The following is a 19,330-nucleotide window of genomic DNA, read 5'->3' as shown; positions in this document are numbered from 1 at the left end:
GGCTGATGAGAGGCATTGGGGCAGATGAGAGGCACTGGTCACAGATGAGAGGCACTGGGGGCTGCTGGGGGAAGATAAGAGGCACTGAGGGCAGATGAGAGGCTGCTGGGGGCAAATGAGAGGCACTGGGGCAAATGAGAGGCACTGGGGCAAATGAGAGGCATTAGGGGCAGATGAGAGGCACTAGGGGCAGATAGAGTGGCTGCTGGGGGCTGATGAGAGGCACTGGGGCAGATGAAAGGCTGCTGGGGCAGATGAGAGGCACTGAGGGCTGATGAAGAGGCTGCTGGGGGCAGATAAGAGGCACTGGGGGCAGATGGAGGCACTGGGGGGAGATGAGAGGCATTGGAGGCAGATGGAGTTTCTGCTGGGGGCAGATGGAGTGGCTGCTGGGGGCAGATGGAGTGGCTGCTGGGGGCAGATGAGGGGCTGATGATCATGAGAGGCTGCTGGGGGCTGTAGAGAGGCACTGGGGCAGATGAAAGGCTGCTGGGGCAGATGAGAGGCACTGAGGGCTGATGAAGAGGCTGCTAGGGGCAGATGAGAGGCTGCTGGGGGCAGATGAGAGGCACTGAGGGCTGATGAAGAGGCTGCTGGGGGCAGATGAGAGGCACTGGGGGTAGATGAGAGGTTGCTAGGGGCAGATGGAGGCACTGGGGACAGATGAGAGGCACTGGGGCCATATGGAGTGGCTGCTGGGGGCAGATGGAGGCTGCTGGGGGCTGATGGAGGCACTGGGGGCAGATGAGGGGCTGATGATCATGAAAGGCTGCTGATGAGAGGCTGCTGGGGGCAGATGAAAGGCACTGGGGGCAGATGAGAGGCACTGGGGCTGATGGAGAGGCACTGGGTGCTGATGGAGAGGCTGCTGGGGGATGATGAGAGGCATGGGGCTCTGAGGTCTGATTGGGTGTCATTCATATTGGGGTCTGAGCTGAGGTCTGATTGGGGGTCTGATTTGAGGTCTTATTGGGGTCTTATTAACATTGGGGATCTTATTGGGGCTGTTAGCTGAGGTCTGGTTAACATTGGGGGTCTGATTGGTGGTCTGACCCGAGGTATAATGAAAAATATGTTTTTCTCATTGTCCCCCTCTAAAACTTAGGTGCGTCTTATAGGGCGAAAAATACGGTACTTGCTTGCTCCTCCTCACGATCTCCCCCATGACATCACAAGGAGGCACTGCAACGCTAGGGTGAGCCCCGGTCTCCGTCCTGAACTGGAGAGCGGTGTCCACTTCCATCCCTGAGCCCAGCTGCCCAGAGCACTGATCCTGAGCCTGCTGGAGTCTTTAGAACTGTAAGTATTTACAGTCATTCACTGTAAGCTATATTATATATACAGTACAGACCAAAAGTTTGGACACACCTTCTCATTCAAAGAGTTTTCTTTATTTTCATGACTGTGAAGGCATCAAAACTATGAATTAACACATGTGGAATTATATACATAACAAACAAGTGTGAAACAACTGAAAATATGTCATATTCTAGGTTCTTCAAAGTAGCCACCTTTTGCTTTGATTACTGCTTTGCACACTCTTGGCATTCTCTTGATGAGCTTCAAGAGGTAGTCCCCTGAAATGGTCTTCCAACCAGTGCTTGAAGTGGGCCGGAACGCGGCGGTACTCAGTACCGCCACTTCCAAAAATTGCCCTGGAGAGTACCAGCACCTCTCCGTGCGCCCAGTACGTGGGTTTCCGGTACCGGAGCGCAGGGCCGGCCTTTGGGGTGTGCGGGCTGTGCGGCCGCACAGGGCGCCATAGTAACAGGGGCGCTGGGCGGCCGACAGCTCGCAATGTAATATGCGGCAGGCGAGGCTGAACTTGTGTTCTCCCTCGGGGCGCCCCCTCCATCTAGCCCTCCCCTGTCTGACCTGATTCGTTCCTCCTCCCCTGTCTGACCTGCCTGCTGCCCCCGCCGCTGCCAATAAGAAGAGAGACGGGAGGAGGAGGGGAGGGGCTGTGGCCACTGCGCCACCAATGAAGATAACTGACCTGAATACAAAAACAGGAGGCGGGTGCTGGAATCAAATAGCCGACAGCCAACCTCTGTGACAGGGAGCTGCGATCAGCTGCAGTTGAGTTAACCCTTCAGGTGCGGTACTGGAGGGGTTAATTGTAGCTGATCGCAGCTCCCTGTCACAGAGGTCGGGTGCCGGCTATTTGATTCCAGCACCCGCCTCCTGTTTTTGTATAAGAAACGTTTGTGGCACAGTGCGCCCCCCCCCCCCAACACCCCAGTATAAGAAACGTTGGTAGGCAGTGCGCCCCCACCCCCCCCTCAGTATAAGAAACGTTGGTAGGCAGCGCGCCCCCACCCCCCCCCTCAGTATAAGAAACGTTTGTGGCACAGTGCGCCCCCCCCCCCCAGTATAAGAAACGTTGGTAGGCAGTGCGCTTTCCCCCCCAAACACCCCAGTATAAGAAACATTGGTGGCTCAGTGGGAAGTGCCAGTGAGGGTTAAAAAATAATAAAAAAATTTTAACTCACCTCCTCCAGATGATCGCGTAGCTGCCGTTCTCCTGTTTTCTTCAAGACCTGTGGTGACGTCACTGAGCTCATCACATGACCCATTACCATGGTGATGGATCATGTGATGCTAACAGTGATGTCACCACAGGTCCTTTGACAGGTCATGAAGAAAGAACAGAAGACGATCAATTGGAGGAGGTGAGTTAATTATTATTTTTATTTTTTAACCCCCTCATTGGCACTGCCCACTGCGCCACCAATGATTATTATATTGAGGGGGGGCCCACTGCGCCACCAATGATTATTATATTGAGGGGGGGCGCACTGCGCCACCAATGTTTATTATATTGAGGGGGGGCCCACTGCGCCACCAATGTTTATTATATTGAGGGGGGGCGCACTGCGCCACCAATGTTTATTATACTGGGGTGATGGGGGGGCGCACTGCGCCACCAATGTTTATTATACTGGAGTGTTGGGAGGGGCGCACTGCGCCACCAATGTTTATTATATTGGGGGGGCGCACTGCGCACAATGACGGGTTAGGGAAATTTCACAGCAGAGTGCGCATGCGCTGGGAGCCTCGCCGGCGGTTAGGGTAGGGAAAAATTATGGGCCAGTGCACAGGTGCGGTGATCGGATGGATGTTCTCAGCAGGACACCGGCCGACACTGCGCATGCGCTGGGGGGTACTGGTACAGAGAGGAATTAATGTGTGTGTGTGTGATGAGTGGGGGGGGGGGTCTGATGTGCAGGGGGGTACTGGTACAGAGAGGAACGAATGTGCGGTGGTGGGGGGGGTACTGTACTGGTACATAGAGGAACTAATATATATGTGTGTGATGGGGGGGTCTGATGTGCAGGGGGGGGGAGCACCGGCGCCTAATAGAGTACCGGCACCTCTTTTGGCCCACTTAAAGCACTGCTTCCAACAGTCTTGAAGGAGTTCCCAGAGATGCTTAGCACTTGTTGGCCCTTTTGCCTTCACTCTGCGGTCCAGCTCACCCCAAACCATCTCGATTGGGTTCAGGTCCGGTGACTGTGGAGGCCAGGTCATCTGGCGCAGCACCCCATCACTCTCCTTCATGGTCAAATAGCCCTTACTTTCAAAATTTTCCCAATTTTTTCGGCTGACTGACTGACCTTCATTTCTTAAAGTAATGATGGCCACTCGTTTTTCTTTACTTAGCTGCTTTTTTCTTGCCATAATACAAATTCTAACAGTCTATTCAGTAGGACTATCTGCTGTGTATCCACCTGACTTCTCCTCAACGCCACTGATGGTCTCAACCCCATTTATAAGGCAAGAAATCCCACTTATTAAACCTGACAGGGCACACCTGTGAAGTGAAAACCATTTTAGGTGACTACCTCTTGAAGCTCATCAAGAGAATGCCAAGAGTGTGCAAAGCAGTAATCAAAGCAAAAGGTGGCTACTTTGAAGAACCTAGAATATGACATATTTTCAGTTGTTTCACACTTGTTTGTTATGTATATAATTCCACATGTGTTAATTCATAGTTTTGATGCCTTCATAGTTATGAAAATAAAGAAAACTCTTTGAATGAGAAGGTGTGTCCAAACTTTTGGTCTGTACTGTATATATTGTTTTATGTGAATAAGGATGCTGGGTGGTTGGAGAAGGGGAGGGATGGAGAAGGGGGATGGAGGGGTTAGTAGTACAGTACTATGTGCACATTGTAAAAAAAAAAGTAATCTGCAAAATATTATATATGTGTCAGAAGTTGTGCTTTTTCATTTGTAGAACAATGATACAGCCATTTTATGTCATACTTTTGTGCTGATTTTTTTTAAATTTTTTTTGCCTCTATATTAAGAACACTATAGTCACCAGAATCACAACAGCTAAACATAGTAGTTCTGGTGTCTATAGCATGTCTCTGCAAGATTTTTACTGTAAACACTGCCTTTTCAGAAAAAAAGGCAGTATTTACATTACTGCCAAGTAACACCTCTACTGGCCACTCATCAGACGGCCACTAGAGGTGTTTCCTAGTCCAGTGTTGCACAACGTGCAACACTGGCAATCACGCTAAACACTCCTCATAGAAATGCATTGATTCAAAGCATTTCTATGAAGCCATGCATGCGCAATAGCCTCCCAATGCTTCCCTATGGGAAAGCAGTGGGTTGGCTATGATATACTCACACACTGCACATTCCTGTCCATTGTATTGATGAGGTGATCTGTCATACACTCACAAATTGCATATTGTGTTGTGGTGGAGGGCGTGACTGCATGCTAGGGTGTGGGAAGGCGGGATCCAAAATTAAATCACTACATTAGTAAATGTTTGCTGGTTTTATGTAACTTATTGTCATATTTTGTTGTTCAATACATTTTACAGTTGGTTGTTGGTTTCATATTGCTAAATATGGAGAGTAAAAAAACATTTAAAGAGAAAGGTGGTGCTCAGAAAATTTGAGAAAAACGGTCCAAAGAACTTGAGTTAGCAGGAAGGGATCCTGAGCAAATGAAACTATCTTTTTCGGTGGTATGTTAAAAGTTCGAAAGTTCAGGCTGGTTCTTACATTTTATGTCACAGAAATGTATAATCACTCTTTGATAACAAAAATGAATATATCTACCGTATATACTCGTCTATAAGTCGAGTGCAGTTTTTTGACCAACAATTGTGAAATATGCTATTACTCGTGGATAAGTCAAGGGTAAAACTTGGGGCAATAAAATCCTGTGATTTTTATTATTTTGTTTTACCTAGGCAAAGATCCTGTAACAATTAAACAGTTACGGTACCTACTTCTCCGCATATCAGTGCACACGCCCAGCTCCAAAGCTATTAGATGACCATGCCTGAATGCAGCAGGCACATTCGGTTAGCATTATCTCGCCAGCTAGTGTTCCTACTTGTGGCTCACTACAGCTACCGCTGCAACAGTGACGTGGAAAGGGTACCTATAGGTGGCAGTCATCAGCAATAGCTGCACTGTATTCTAAATCAGCCTGCTGTTGTCCGTGTGTGTGCCCGGTATCGCGGTCAACGTACAGCTAAGTACACTAGCACTACCGGTAACTCGATATTGCTCGCATTCAATGTGAACAAAATTCTATTTAAACTAGCATGGACCCGTGGATCTGTGTTTTAAAATGAAGTTTACCACAAAAATTTCTCGAGTATATAAACGGTAGTCTGTTGGCATGTGCGATGTGCATGATGAAGTTTTACGTTTGTTAAGATTCATGATGGATTATCAAGAAGTGTCCATACTTGACTTTCTATAGTGATCAGTTTTACTTTTTTTAAGCTATATATTAACTTATTTGAAATCACATAAAATCTTACATGTAAGGTAAGTATGATTTTTATATCCTTTGTTTGCATGAGTTTTTTTTTTTTTTAATGTTACCATGCATGGAGTTCTTAAGTTCCATGGTTACATCTAGAACTTTGTTGGGGAGATTAAAATAGGTTGACAAAAAAAAATTTTTGTTTTAGGCTGGTGGTATACAACCAATAATTCCTGTTGATGAGGTTTCTGCCGGCCCAAGTGCTCCTTCAAGCATGCCAGTTGTGTCCGTCGAAGATGAGGTGAGCCCACAAACAGAAGAACACATGATTGAGGAGGAGCTGGTGTCAGAATGCAGAGAGCAAGCACAGATGAATGACCCAGATGTTTTTGAAGACCTTCCTGAATTAGAATGTATCACACCTGAAGATATGTCAGAAAGTGTTATAAGTGATCTATCAGAAATATCTTTTAGTCTTCCTCCTGCTTGTTCCATAGCAGAAAAAATTAATTTTGTTGAAAAACACCCCTTTCAGCCAACCAGGACTGAATGCGCAGATCTTCCTTTTCAAGAAGCAGATGTCACGACCATGTTCATGGTCGTGACTTCTGGAACCGCATGCAGTTGCCTGCGGTCTTGTCTTGTTGCCAATCACAGGTTGAGGGCTGTAGTATGTTGCCTCACCTGTGGTTGCCGCTGGCAACATAATGTATGTGGCAGTTTAGCAGCCTGAGCTGGTGCTGGGCAGCTTGCTGCAATGTGCATGCGGTTGCACCTGGCAACCTATCTTTATTAGGTGTGTCTTTTGTATGTCTGGTGTGCACAGGGTTTTAGTTATATGTGCACTTTCTCCTTTAAGTGGCTGTCTTCCCTTCCCTGGTGTGAGAAGGGTTAATTCCCTTCTGTGTGTGTGAACACTGGGTGTGTCTGTGTGGGTGTGGCTACTTGGGGTATAAAGCCTCAGTGGAGACCTGAAGCTGAGGGGTACTCCAGCCTTGTTTGTAGCTGGAGGCACCCTCCTGGTCCCTTATACCATCTGCCAGTGAGGGCCACCATTGTGGTCATAAATCTTGTTAAATGTTATGTGATGTTAAATCTTGTTTGATGTTATGAGAATGTGATACACGATGTTACGAAGATGTGTCTGTGTTATGCTTATTTATTGCAGCGTATGGTTTCCTGGGTTCCTGTGTGGTGTGTGCTCTGTCTCTTGTGTTATTGTGGACAGCAGCACTTATACTTGGGTTCCAGGCTCTGTGTCTGTGGCAGGTAGGTGTTGTACTAGTTGCACTTACCTGCCATTGCCATATGTCTGTTTCTGTTCCCCTTGCAGCCCGGCCAGTTTAGACTCCTGTTACTCCGTGTCCAGGAGGAACAGGTGGTCTACCCAGCTCCTAGTACAGGGATCGGCGGAGGGTGAGTAGGGATCCGAGGTTCCTGAGCATGAGCCCTCCTACCTTCAAGGTCGGCTCATGCAGCTAGGAGTCAGGGTCAGATTAGGGATGCATTAGGAGGTGACCTGCTCCCTAATTCTGTGGTCCTGGCCGAGCAGCCACTAACATCTCGTGGCATCGCACGGCTGAGGGTTTTCCCCATCCTCAGTCGTGACAGCAGACTTTTATTACCGCAAGAAGTCCAATGGGGAAGCGTTCATGGCTGAGTTGTAAAATAAAGGATCGAAAGTTAGAAGCATTTTTTTGCAGCATATGCATTGCCTTTTCTAATTCCTCTTCCTCGTTCACTACTGGTTGTTCTAATTTTCGACATTGCTATCAGGCAGCAAATAAGCACGAATCTTCAAAAAGTCATTGTGATGCTGTTAGTGCTTATTTTACCATGAAAACTAATAGAAGCATTGACACATTAATAAATCAGGCTCAAGTCTCCAGAAGAAAGAAGGAGATACTACAAAATATTGAGGTATTAAACCGTATATTTAATATTGTAAAACTCCTCGGAAAACAGGGATTGCCATTTCGTGCCCATGGCACTAATGAATCACTGTACAATTTAAATAACATTGAAATAAACCATGGGAACTTTCTGGAAATTGTCCTACTTCTATCACAGTATGATTTTCCTCAGCGATTGAAAGACAGAAAAACATCAGGAAAACATTCAACTGGACGTGGATCTCTTGTGACATTTTTGTCCAATAATACAATAAAGAAAGTATTTGCAGCAATAGTTCGATGCATGAAAAACTTAATTGTGTCTGATATCGGAGAGAAACGATTCAGTATACAGGTTGACTCCACACAAGATGTTGGAATTGTAGATCAAGCAACAGTAGTTGCGAGATATGTGCAAGATGATGCCATTAAAGAACGGCTTGTGGCGATTCTCCTTGTTAAAGATGCTATAGGAAAAGGATTTCACAAACTTCTAATGTCCTGCTTTGATGTACTTGGATTAGATTTCCAAAAAATTGCCGGTGAATCATTTGATGGTGCAGCAAATATGAGGAGTGCATATGTGGGACTATGTGCACAGATTGCAAAGGTAGTACCAGATTCAGTTTATATATGGTGCTATAGTCATATCCTTAACCTGTGTGTCTCAGATTGCTGTCAAGTATTGGAATCTAAAAAAAATTTTGGTCTCCTAAATCGCTTGGCAACCTTTATTGGAGACTCACACAAAAGAATGAATATCTGGAAAGACCAACTGGATAGAAGACATAGACAGGAAAAACTTTTAAAGTTACAAAAAATTGGAGAGACAAGATGGTGGGCAAAAGAAAAGGCCCTTAACTGGATTTTTGGTGAAAAACATTCTCTTTATTTAGACACCCTTGAAGTTTTATATGTAATTTCCCAGAGTAACTTGTTTGAATCGAAAACAACTTCTGAGGCCTCATCCCTTTTTCACAATCTTTGTCAGTTTAGGATTATCCTTACAGCAAACATATTTTTACAGGTTTTTGATGTTATAGGGCCAGTTTCAAAATATCTACAAACCAGTGGCCTTGACTTCAAGGTAGCATGGCAAATGGTCGAACGTGCAGTTGAGCAACTGAAAAAAATTGATTTCAACAATCTTAAACAAAAGGCTGAACACTTTGCAATAAAAACAAATGAGTTGATGGATGAAAGTGATGTTCTCAACTCGTTGGAAGTCGAGACTATGCTACCAGTTCGAAGAGTGGCACGAAAAAAACGCATGGATGGAGAATCTTCACATGATGAACAACCTGAAGATGAAATGCAATGTTTTCGAGCTAGTGTGTTCAGACCAATTTTGGACCAAATCATACAAAGCATGACAGAGAGATTTTCAGAAAATAAGCAATTGGTCATGGATTCCCACTACCTGGATCCTCGCACTTTTCAGAAAATTAGGACAGATCCCAAAGTGCTAGATGGAGGGGCAGTAGAGAGAATTTCTAAGTTAGCCAAAGTAAATGAATGTTCTCTCAAAACTGAATTAATAAGTTTTGCCAACTTATTTCCAAGTCTTAAAGGATGTCTTTCTGAAGATGAGACACAGATGGAAATAATTCTTGATGATGAGGAGGAGGAGGAGGAGGAGGAGGAGGAGATTAATGACTGGATTCCACCTACTGACAAACTAGGTGAGGTACAAAAGGAATCAAAGTGCGGTTCTTGCAAGCAGTGCTTTCTTTGCTGTCACAGGTTGTTGTTAAAATACAACCTTTATTCTGCAGCTTCTGAAAATCTTTCTATCATCTATGAGCACCTGTTGACCCTTTCTTTTACACAAGTGTCATGTGAGAGAGCATTCAGCAAGCTAAAACTCATCAAGACCCGACTGCGAGCCACAATGGGACAAGAACTGCTTGATGCTCTAATGCTCATGTCAGTGGAGAAAGATCTTCTGGAACAGGTCCAGTTTTCAGATGTATTGGAAATTATTTGTCAAAGTTCTTCCTTGATGAGGTCTTTGCTAACCGTTTGATCAAATATTTAGTTTAAAGTTTTATACAGATATTTATTTCTCTGGCTTCTGTATTTTTTGAAAGTGTATTGTGTCCATACAAAGTTCATTTGTTAAAACTGTAGATTTTATTTTTGTTAAACATCATTTTTTGCTATTACAATTAAATTATGTTAAACCACATTGTATCATATTTGTCTTGCTTCATAACATAAAAATCCGTTATAAAACAAGGAAAAGGTGGGCGTGGAAGGCGAGCTGATTGGGTGGTGCTATGGGCCACTTGACTGGATTTGCCCCCCAGGACTAAGGCTGCCAGCCCTCCCCTGGGTCCTTTAATCTTTCCTGGTAAGTTTTATCCTGCAAGCCATGTACTAGATCTGGGGAGTTAAGATCTGGGACACCAACCGTATTACAGTTGGCAAAAGAACGGGCTCTAAAGACCTTTGTTTGTTTGCTATCCGTAAAAGTGTCGCCTGTATGAATGTATTGACAGGCTTTACATTTACCACATTTGAAAGTACCAAGTTTTCTACTGGTCGACCACATACTTTTTGTGGGGGTTTCAAGGTAACTCTGTACTATTGAATCCCCATACTCCGTCCACGTCTAAAGGTGATCGCTGGAAACTCAGGGAGGACTTCCTCCAAATCTGGATCCGTTTTTAACAAGGACCAATACCGGCCAAGGATCTCCCGGATTTGATGGGATGCAGTATCAAAGGTCCCTATTATTCGGATCACCTCAGCTTGTTTATTATTTTCTGTGGGTTGGAGTAATATTCTTCTATCCATGATGTTCGCATTTCCCCACGCCTCATAAAGACAAGAGTCCGAATGCTCTCTTTGCTTGAAGCGGTGGAAGAGTTTGGACGCTTCCCTAGTGAAATCATTATGATCAGAGCAGTTTCTCCGTATTCTGAGAAACTGCCCTTTCGGGATCCCTCTTTTTAATGCCTTTGGGTGAAAACTCTCCCATTTTAGCAAGTTATTCGTCAACATTTTTTTTTACGGTATAGGGTCGTTTTGATACAATCATCTTCGCCTCTTTGAATCCGTGTGTCAAGAAAATTGATAGTCATTAATAAGTTCAAAAGTAAGAAATAAACCTATATGATTCCCATTTAGCTCATCCATAAACAATGTGAATTCTTCCTCAGTCCCAGACCACAACAACAGAATATCGTCAATAAACCTCGACCATAACTGAACGTATTTGGTCCAGTTTCCGGCGATCACCTTTAGACGTGGATGGACTATAGGGGATTCAATAGTACAGAGTCACCTTGAAACTCCCACAAAAAGTACGTGGTTGACCAGTAGAAAACTTGGTACATTCAAATGTGGTAAATGTAAAGCTTGTCAATACATTCATACAGGCGACACTTTAACAGATAGCAAACAAACAAAGGTCTTTAGGGCCCGTTCTTTTGTCAACTGTAATACGGTCGGTGTCGTCTATCTGGCACAGTGTGATTGTGGACTTAAATATGTAGGCAAAACCTGCAGAATATTTAAGAAAAGGATTTTGGAACATATAAGAGATATTCGCAATAAACGCGATAAGCCATTATCCAGACATGTGGTACTTCACCATTTGGGCGATCCTAAAACGTTACATTTCTCAATGATTGAGACCATTAGACAATCTATTAGAGGGGGTGACGTTGATAGGTTGCTAAAGCAAAAAGAATCAAAATGGACTTATACCCTTAATACGGTCACCCCTTCAGGTCTCAACGATAATATTGACTTTTCATGTTTCCTTTAAGGAACAAGCCTACTTATTCTAATGAAACTAATATTAATGTAATGCTAATCATGCAGTAAATTTTATTGTATATCTTAAAAATGTCTCCCCTTTCTAAACAACCTAATTGAGTTACTGATATCCCATTATGGATTGGATAATATTTATCTGACTACTGTATTGTTACTATATAAAAGATGTGCAGGCTGCTATAATCCTCCTCCTTGTCTGATTTGCCCTCTAACAGCATAATCTTGACCGGGTGTTTTATATTCAGCAAGGTGTCATGGTATCCATGACGCAAATTCCCCGGTCATGTGATCTGGAGCTTAGTCTTGTGGCTTTTGATCACTAGCTCAGAAAGTTTCACGTTACTTGGCTCGATTAAGAGCGAGTCACGTGACCTCTATTTGCGCACTGGCACAAGATTTAAATAGCTTACCCATAATCAGGCCGGCCCTCCACTCTATCTTGCACGCCGGTACTACCGCTACTCTGGCGTCCTCACTACACCATGATGGACATCTGCTGTTAAGGTCTCCTGCTGTAACAACAAGTATTCATCCCTAGTGGCACGCAAGTAACCGTCCGTGATGGCCGAGACTAGCATCATCTATTTGCTTAATGGCATTTGTGTTATATAAATAGCGGTTTCTCCCGAATATCGATCACAGTGTAGGCGTATTCAATTATCATACCGTATATTCACATTGTGGATCGCTCATTTTTTGCAGTATGACACCTGCACGGGGAACTGCATTTAACTATAACATGCATTTACACGTTGTATTGTGTTGTAGTTGCAGGACGTTTTGTACTGTGGGGAAACACCCCATGACGTTTATGTTCTGTGCATCATCTATTGATATTTGGCATTAGCTTTATGTTTCTATTGGATGATTACTAGACCTGGCCCTGACTCCTTCAATTTGAGGAAGTAAGATACATATGTGACCAGCTTGATATTTATAATCAGCATGTAATCGGCTCAGAGAGTATACTGGGTTTCAACCAGTCACATATTTGATCACGTTGGAGTGGGAATCGTACCTCTTCTATCTTATTATTATTATTATTTATTATTAAAGTGCCATTCATTCCATAGCGCTGTACATATGATAAGGGGTGCACATACATAATACAGACAATTGCAATAATCATAAACAAGACAAGTTACAAACTGGTACAGAAGGAGAGAGGGCCCTGCCCGTGAGGGCTTACAATCTACATGGTATGGGAGAAGGACACAGTAGGAGCGGATAAAGTTGGTCATGGTGGTATAGCAGCAGGGTCACTGGTTGTAGGCTTGTCTGAAGAGGTGGGTTTTCAGGTTTCTTTTGAAGGATTCCACTGTAGGTGAGAGTCTGATATCCTGGGTTAGCGAGTTCCAGAGTATGGGGGATGCACGGGAGAAATCTTGGAGTCGATTGTGGGAAGAGGCGATAAGAGGAGAGGAGAGAAGGAGGTCTTGTGAGGATCGGAGAGTGCGTGTGGGGATGTATCGGGATCTATCTTAGGGAGTAGAGTTGAAGTCAGCTTTATCTTTGTAATGTATACTGATCATTAGCAATTAATCAGGCTATTGTGAAGACATTTGGTGTAGGTCTTGATTAAACTTGTATCAGCCTGTTCTTGATATGTAATCAGCATGTAATCAGCCTATAGAATATGTAATTAGCATGTAACTAGCTTATACAAATAGTTCAATCGGAACTGTTAAGTTGTTATTTTGGGGTGTTTTATATGATATAGAGCCTAATAAAGGTTATGTTTTATGAGGGATAGTCTGCGAATTTGGGTTTATTACAGGTGACTATTTCAGGAGGATGGGAACATGTGCTGTCATGATAAATTGTGCAACTTTTGGGTGTCACATCAAAACCATGACAGCTTCACTTAGTATCAGTGTGTTAACCCCTTAGTGACCAGCCTGTTTTGGGCCTTACTGACCAAGCGTTTTTCTTCCTTTTTTCATCATCGCATTCCAAGAGCTATAACTTTTTTATTTATCCATCTATATAGCTTTATAAGGGCTTGTTTTTTGCGGGACAAGTTGTAGTTTTTAATGGCACCATTTTGAGGTACACATAACTTTTCGATTAACTTTTATTATCTCTTTCTGGGAGGGAGATGGGGAAAACAGCAATACTGCCACTGCGTTTTTACTTTAGAAAATTTTACGGTGTTCATTTTTCGGTATAAATAACATAATATATTTATACTCTGGGTCATTACGATTACTAGTTTTTTGGACACTAGTTATTAAAACACAAACGGGTAAACTTACCACGGACCTACACAGAAAACCTACGGACCGCAACACATTACTCCATTACTCCATTACTCCAATTGTCATCCCAAAAACACCAAACATTCCCTCTCCCACTCTCAATTCAAACGAGTGGCTAGAATTGTGGAAAATCCTGTGCTCAAGAACCAGCATCTGACTGAAATGGCAAAAAAATTCCAAGAGGGGGTTAGCCCACCACACTTCTCCAACAGGAACTCTCTTCTGTCCAATCTATTTCATCTACCACATCCAAATTGGCATCTGCTCAACGCGTTCCCTGAGTAATTACCTATCATCCCTTTGCGCCTAAAATTCAATCCATAGTTAAAAAACATTGGCCCATTCTACAACAATCCTATCCAAGCGTTACTGAATTCCAACACCCTGTCCGCATGTGCTACCAGAGACCGGCCAATTTAAAAGACAAATTAGTGTGTGCTGATATAGGTCCACTCAAACCTAGACTTAGACAAACTACTCTAGCACCCAGAAAAACAGGCACGTACCCCTGCCTTAATTGTGCCCAATGCACTAATGTGATTAAAGGTATTAGAATCATACATCCAAATTCAGGCAAAGTGTACCACTCTAGAGATTTTTACACATGCAACTCTTCTTATGTAGTCTATTTGATCAAAATGCCCGTGCGGATTAGCCTATGTGGGTGAGAGTATTTAGAACGTTCGAGACCGTATCTCAAAGCATAAGTCTGACATTCGCTGCCAAAAAACTGAACTTCCTATTCCATGTCATTTTATTTCCGCAAAGCATCAAATCAATCCACTTCAATTTCAAGTTTTGGAACACATGCCGATGGCAAGAAGAGTAGGTAACCGGATTGCACGTTTAAAACAACGTGAATCCTTTTAGATTTTTGAATTAAATACCTTGTCACCACAAGGGATGAATAGGGATTTTGATTTCTGCGTTTTATAAAATCCTGTTTATAAAAAAATTGTGTCTATAAAATCATATGGACTACACTTTTTTATACCTCACTTTGCTACATATAGGTCATTAGCATACTACCTTGACTATCGTTGACTTAAGATAGTTTGTATATTTGCTATATGCCAAAATGACGTCTTGTATTTACTATTAATGATATCATGTTGTATTCATTATTAATAATATCTCCTTTTTTCCCGTCACTCCCTACAGACAAAATGACTCCTAAAGTCCTACGACAGGTAGTACGTGACTTCATATAGTATAGTCTGATCTATATATATGATAATTAGTCCGGTATCTATACCTATATTCACCTAACCATGCCCCCATATCTCTTATGGTGCCATATTGCTGATTATATCCTAGCTGGATATAGTGATCCATGTCCCACTAGAACCCTTTATACTAGTGCCAGCACTGGAATCGACATTTGCTACTTTTTATTATTGTCCTATACCATCCCACTATAGCGCTTGCTGCCAGTGCCCTTAGTTGCCTTTTTCGAATATCCGCGCATCGGTGCGCTGACGTGCGCTCTGCTTTTATTTCCTCGATTCAGCTAATTCAAGCAAAGCCATCCAGCATACAAGACGTTCTAAGTACTAAGGTATGCCTTACATGGACCCCCCTATGGCGTATTTCTCCCCATTTTTCCCCATGTCTGTCTTGATCTCTTCTGGTGTAATGCCAACAGAATCTTTTACCATGACATTGTGGATATCCCTTACCTTTGGAATGTGAATATATACAGTACAGACCAAAAGTTTGGACACACCTTCTCATTCAAAGAGTTTTCTTTATTTTCATGACTATGAAGGCATCAAAACTATATACATAACAAACAAGTGTGAAACAACTGAAAATATGTCATATTCTAGGTTCTTCAAAGTAGCCACCTTTTGCTTTGATTACTGCTTTGCACACTCTTGGCATTCTCTTAATGAGCTTCAAGAGGTAGTCCCCTGAAATGGTCTTCCAACAGTCTTGAAGGAGTTCCCAGATATGCTTAGCACTTGTTGGCCCTTTTGCCTTCACTCTGCGGTCCAGCTCACCCCAAACCATCTCGATTGGGTTCAGGTCCGGTGACTGTGGAGGCCAGGTCATCTGGCGCAGCACCCCATCAATCTCCTTCATGGTCAAATAGCCCTTACTTTCAAAGTTTTCCCAATTTTTCGGCTGACTGACCTTAATTTCTTAAAGTAATGATGGCCACTCGTTTTTCTTTACTTTTTTCTTGCCATAATACAAATTCTAACAGTCTATTCAGTAGGACTATCAGCTGTGTATCCACCTGACTTCTCCTCAACGCCACTGATGGTCCCAACCCCATTTATAAGGCAAGAAATCCCACTTATTGAACCTGACAGGGCACACCTGTGAAGTGAAAACCATTTCAGGGGACTACCTCTTGAAGCTCATCAAGAGAATGCCAAGAGTGTGCAAAGCAGTAATCAAAGCAAAAGGTGGCTACTTTGAAGAACCTAGAATATGACATATTTTCAGTTGTTTCACACTTGTTTGTTATGTATATAATTCCACATGTGTTAATTCATAGTTGTGATGCCTTCAGTGTGAATCTACAATTTTCATAGTCATGAAAATAAAGAAAACTCTTTGAATGAGAAGGTGTGTCCAAACTTTTGGTCTGTACTGTATATATACATAAATATCTACTGGAATTAGGACTAATTCTTACTAACCCAGAGACGTAACTACATTTCCTATACCCAACAGGTTTGACTATATGTAGCAGGAATCTTCAGACACTTGTGTTATACTGCAACCTGTGTGACATTGCGACCTCGTCTAGATGTATGGTTTTTTTGCCATATATTTTGACCAATAATCTCTCCTCCGCATATGATTTTTTTAATTTTCATGTCTTGTACACTATACTTAATTGATTTACTTTATGCACTTGATATATATTTCTAATATCCAGGAATTTCATTTGTCTATATATTTGTGCTTATATGTACCATATTTCTTATTTTTGCCTCAGGCCGTGAACAAGGTCTTGGGATGAGACCGAAACGTTGGACAGTATTTATTTATTAATTTCCTGGATGGATAATAAAGAAACATCACTAATTTAATAGAAACACGAGTGCCGTAGTTATTCATATTATATGGCTATTGCAACTACCGCTGAGCACCAGAACAAATAATAAAGGAGTGCCGTCCAAACAGCTTTATATTAGTACGATTACAGTGATACCAAATACATATAGTTTTTTTTACATTTTACAACTTTTTTGCAATAAAACCCTTTTTTTAAAAGAAAAAATGTTTTTTGTATTGCCGCATCCCAAGACCCATAACTTTTTATTTTTTCTTTCTATGGAGTTGTGTGAGGGCTTGATTTTTGCTGAACGACTTGTATTTTTCATTGGTTTCATTTCGGAGTAATTAGCGCTTTTTGATCGCTTGTTATTAAGTTTTTTCGGTGGCAACTAAGAATAAATTAACAATTCTGTCTATTTTTGTAATTGTTTTTTACGGCGTTACCGGTAGGGGATAATTTACATTATATTTATGTAGTCTGTCGTTACAGATGTGGCAATACCAAAGATATGGGGAAGATTTTTTTTTTTTGCTATTTTTTTCATTGAAAAGCGTATTTTCAATGGAAAAAAACCATAATTTTTTTTTATGGGATTTTTTATTTTTTTTTGTCATCTGTGTTTTTATTGTTTTGGATAGCTAAGAGAAGATATCCAATATGATCATGACAAAGTACAAATACAAACAAACCCCAATCGGGGTCATGAATATCAATGAATAACATGACACATTAAAGATACAGCATATGACTAGTATTACATCATACTGAGTTACATATCCTGATGACATCATATAGGGTAACAAACTTGTTTTATATCCATAGACTAGAGTAGAGAGTTAGTATGCATTTAGGAGAGGATATGCTAGGCAAATGAGGGAGGGGGGGAGGGATGACAGGAGTATTTCAGGAAGCTATTACAGGACACTACTTTACTAGGTATTAGGAGGAAGATTGGCACGTGTTTCTCTGCAGTATGATGATTTCAGCCAAGCGTCCCAAATTTTGAGGAACTTATGATGGGTGCGACATGATCTACTGGACATCTCTTCAAACCTACAAATTTGATGTAACTTTTCGAGCCATTCGTTAGTAGTGGGGGGAGCAGTATTTAGCCATTTCAAGGGAATTAGAGATTTGGCTGCTGCTAAAAAATGATTAATCAAGGCCAAGGAGTGTTGGCGTGTGTCCGATAACGAAGACCCAAGTAAAACCAGAGCTGGATTCAACATTAGTTGTGTACCCAAAATTTATTTTGCTATACGTTCAATTTCAGACCAAAAGGGTCGTATAATCGGGCAGTCCCACCATATATGAGTATGCGTCCCAACCTGAGAGTTACACCTCCAACACTGGTTAGTGGGGGAGAGGCCATGTGCATAAAGAAACTCAGGAGTTTTATACCAACGAGCAAGAATTTTGTAATGTGTTTCTTGTAAACGTACACATCTTGAGTGACCATGGGAATTCTGAAGGATTTGATTTATTTCCATCTTAGTGAAAGAGAGACCCAACTCCTTTTCCCAGGACAAAATGTACCCAGGGCCACTCAAGTGTTTTACTCCTCTCATCATCGATAACACTTTAGGAAGCCTACCAAACTTGGAGACCGTAGATGATAGATCTGATTCAAATTCAGTAAGCTCCCTGAAGGGATAGTTTGCTTGTAGGAAGTCTGCACAACATCTATTGAAATGTGAACTATGCAGAAACGTGAGAGTGAAGTTTGGAAGCAATTCTTGTAGTTCTGTACAGCTGGGAATCCCTCCGCTCGGGAATAAGTTTGAGATTGTTACATGTGCTAGTTGATCCCACATGGGTTTGAAGGTCAAAGATTCTCTGCCAACGACCACAGGTATTAGGCTGGAAGGCAATAATGGCGAGATTTTAGGAGCTAGAGAAGGTGAGAGTGAGGCCCAGGTGTTAGAAGCCCCTTTAAAAAGCAGGTTATTGTCAAGTGGGTTATACTTATTACGCACTTTAGAGGGAATCCACATATCACGCAATAAATCCCCTTTATAAGCCCTTGCTGACCATTGGAAAATGTTCTGCGGTTCAGAGAAGCCAGTCAAATTGATCCATCTTCTCAATTGAATCGCCTTATATAATGTTTGCACATCTGGCAAACCTATACCTCCTTTCCCCGAAGGCCTAACTAGGAGTTCATGTGCCAAACGAGGGCGATTCTGTTTCCATATATAACTCGAGAACAATGATCTTAATTTTGAAAAGAAGACTTGTGGTAATGCAATCGGTAACATTTGCATCTTATATAAGACCTTGGGAAGGATATATGTTTGAATGACATTTTTCCTGCCAAACCATGAGATCAGAGGAATATCATAGTCTGAGAGGATTTTTTGGATTTCCGTAAGGAGCGGGCGAAAGTTCATATCATATAGTTTATGTATGGACGAGGGGATATGTACACCTAGGTATTTGAGGGAAGAAGGGGACCACACAAAAGGCGAGATACCCTTGACTCTCAAAAGATTTTGTTTGGCGAGGGATATATTTAGTAACTCCGATTTCGTGACATTCACCTTGAAGTTTGACACCTCCCCAAAAACCCCAAACAGATCAACCAGACAGGGCAGCCCCACCTCTGGCTCAGGCAGTAGAAACAGTAAATCGTC

At 42.4% G+C, this 19,330-nt stretch overlaps 1 long non-coding RNA gene across 1 annotated transcript in view; it reads left to right on the top strand.

Moving 5' to 3' along the window:
* The window catches only part of LOC121001729, a 28,951-nt gene extending 11,850 nt beyond the window's left edge, over positions 1-17,101 (top strand). Inside the window, exons 3-5 of the long non-coding RNA XR_005779121.1 lie at positions 12,804-12,813; positions 16,979-16,982; positions 17,091-17,101. This is a non-coding gene — a long non-coding RNA (uncharacterized LOC121001729). The remainder of the gene's footprint in view (positions 1-12,803; positions 12,814-16,978; positions 16,983-17,090) is intronic.
* Positions 17,102-19,330: the final 2,229 nt, after the last annotated feature.

Source organism: Bufo bufo, chromosome 5 (assembly GCF_905171765.1).
Source record: "Bufo bufo chromosome 5, aBufBuf1.1, whole genome shotgun sequence".
In the NCBI taxonomy this organism is placed as follows: domain Eukaryota; kingdom Metazoa; phylum Chordata; class Amphibia; order Anura; family Bufonidae; genus Bufo; species Bufo bufo.
The sequence above is the reverse complement of the archived record's forward strand: the minus strand, read 5'-3'. Positions and strand labels throughout refer to the sequence as shown.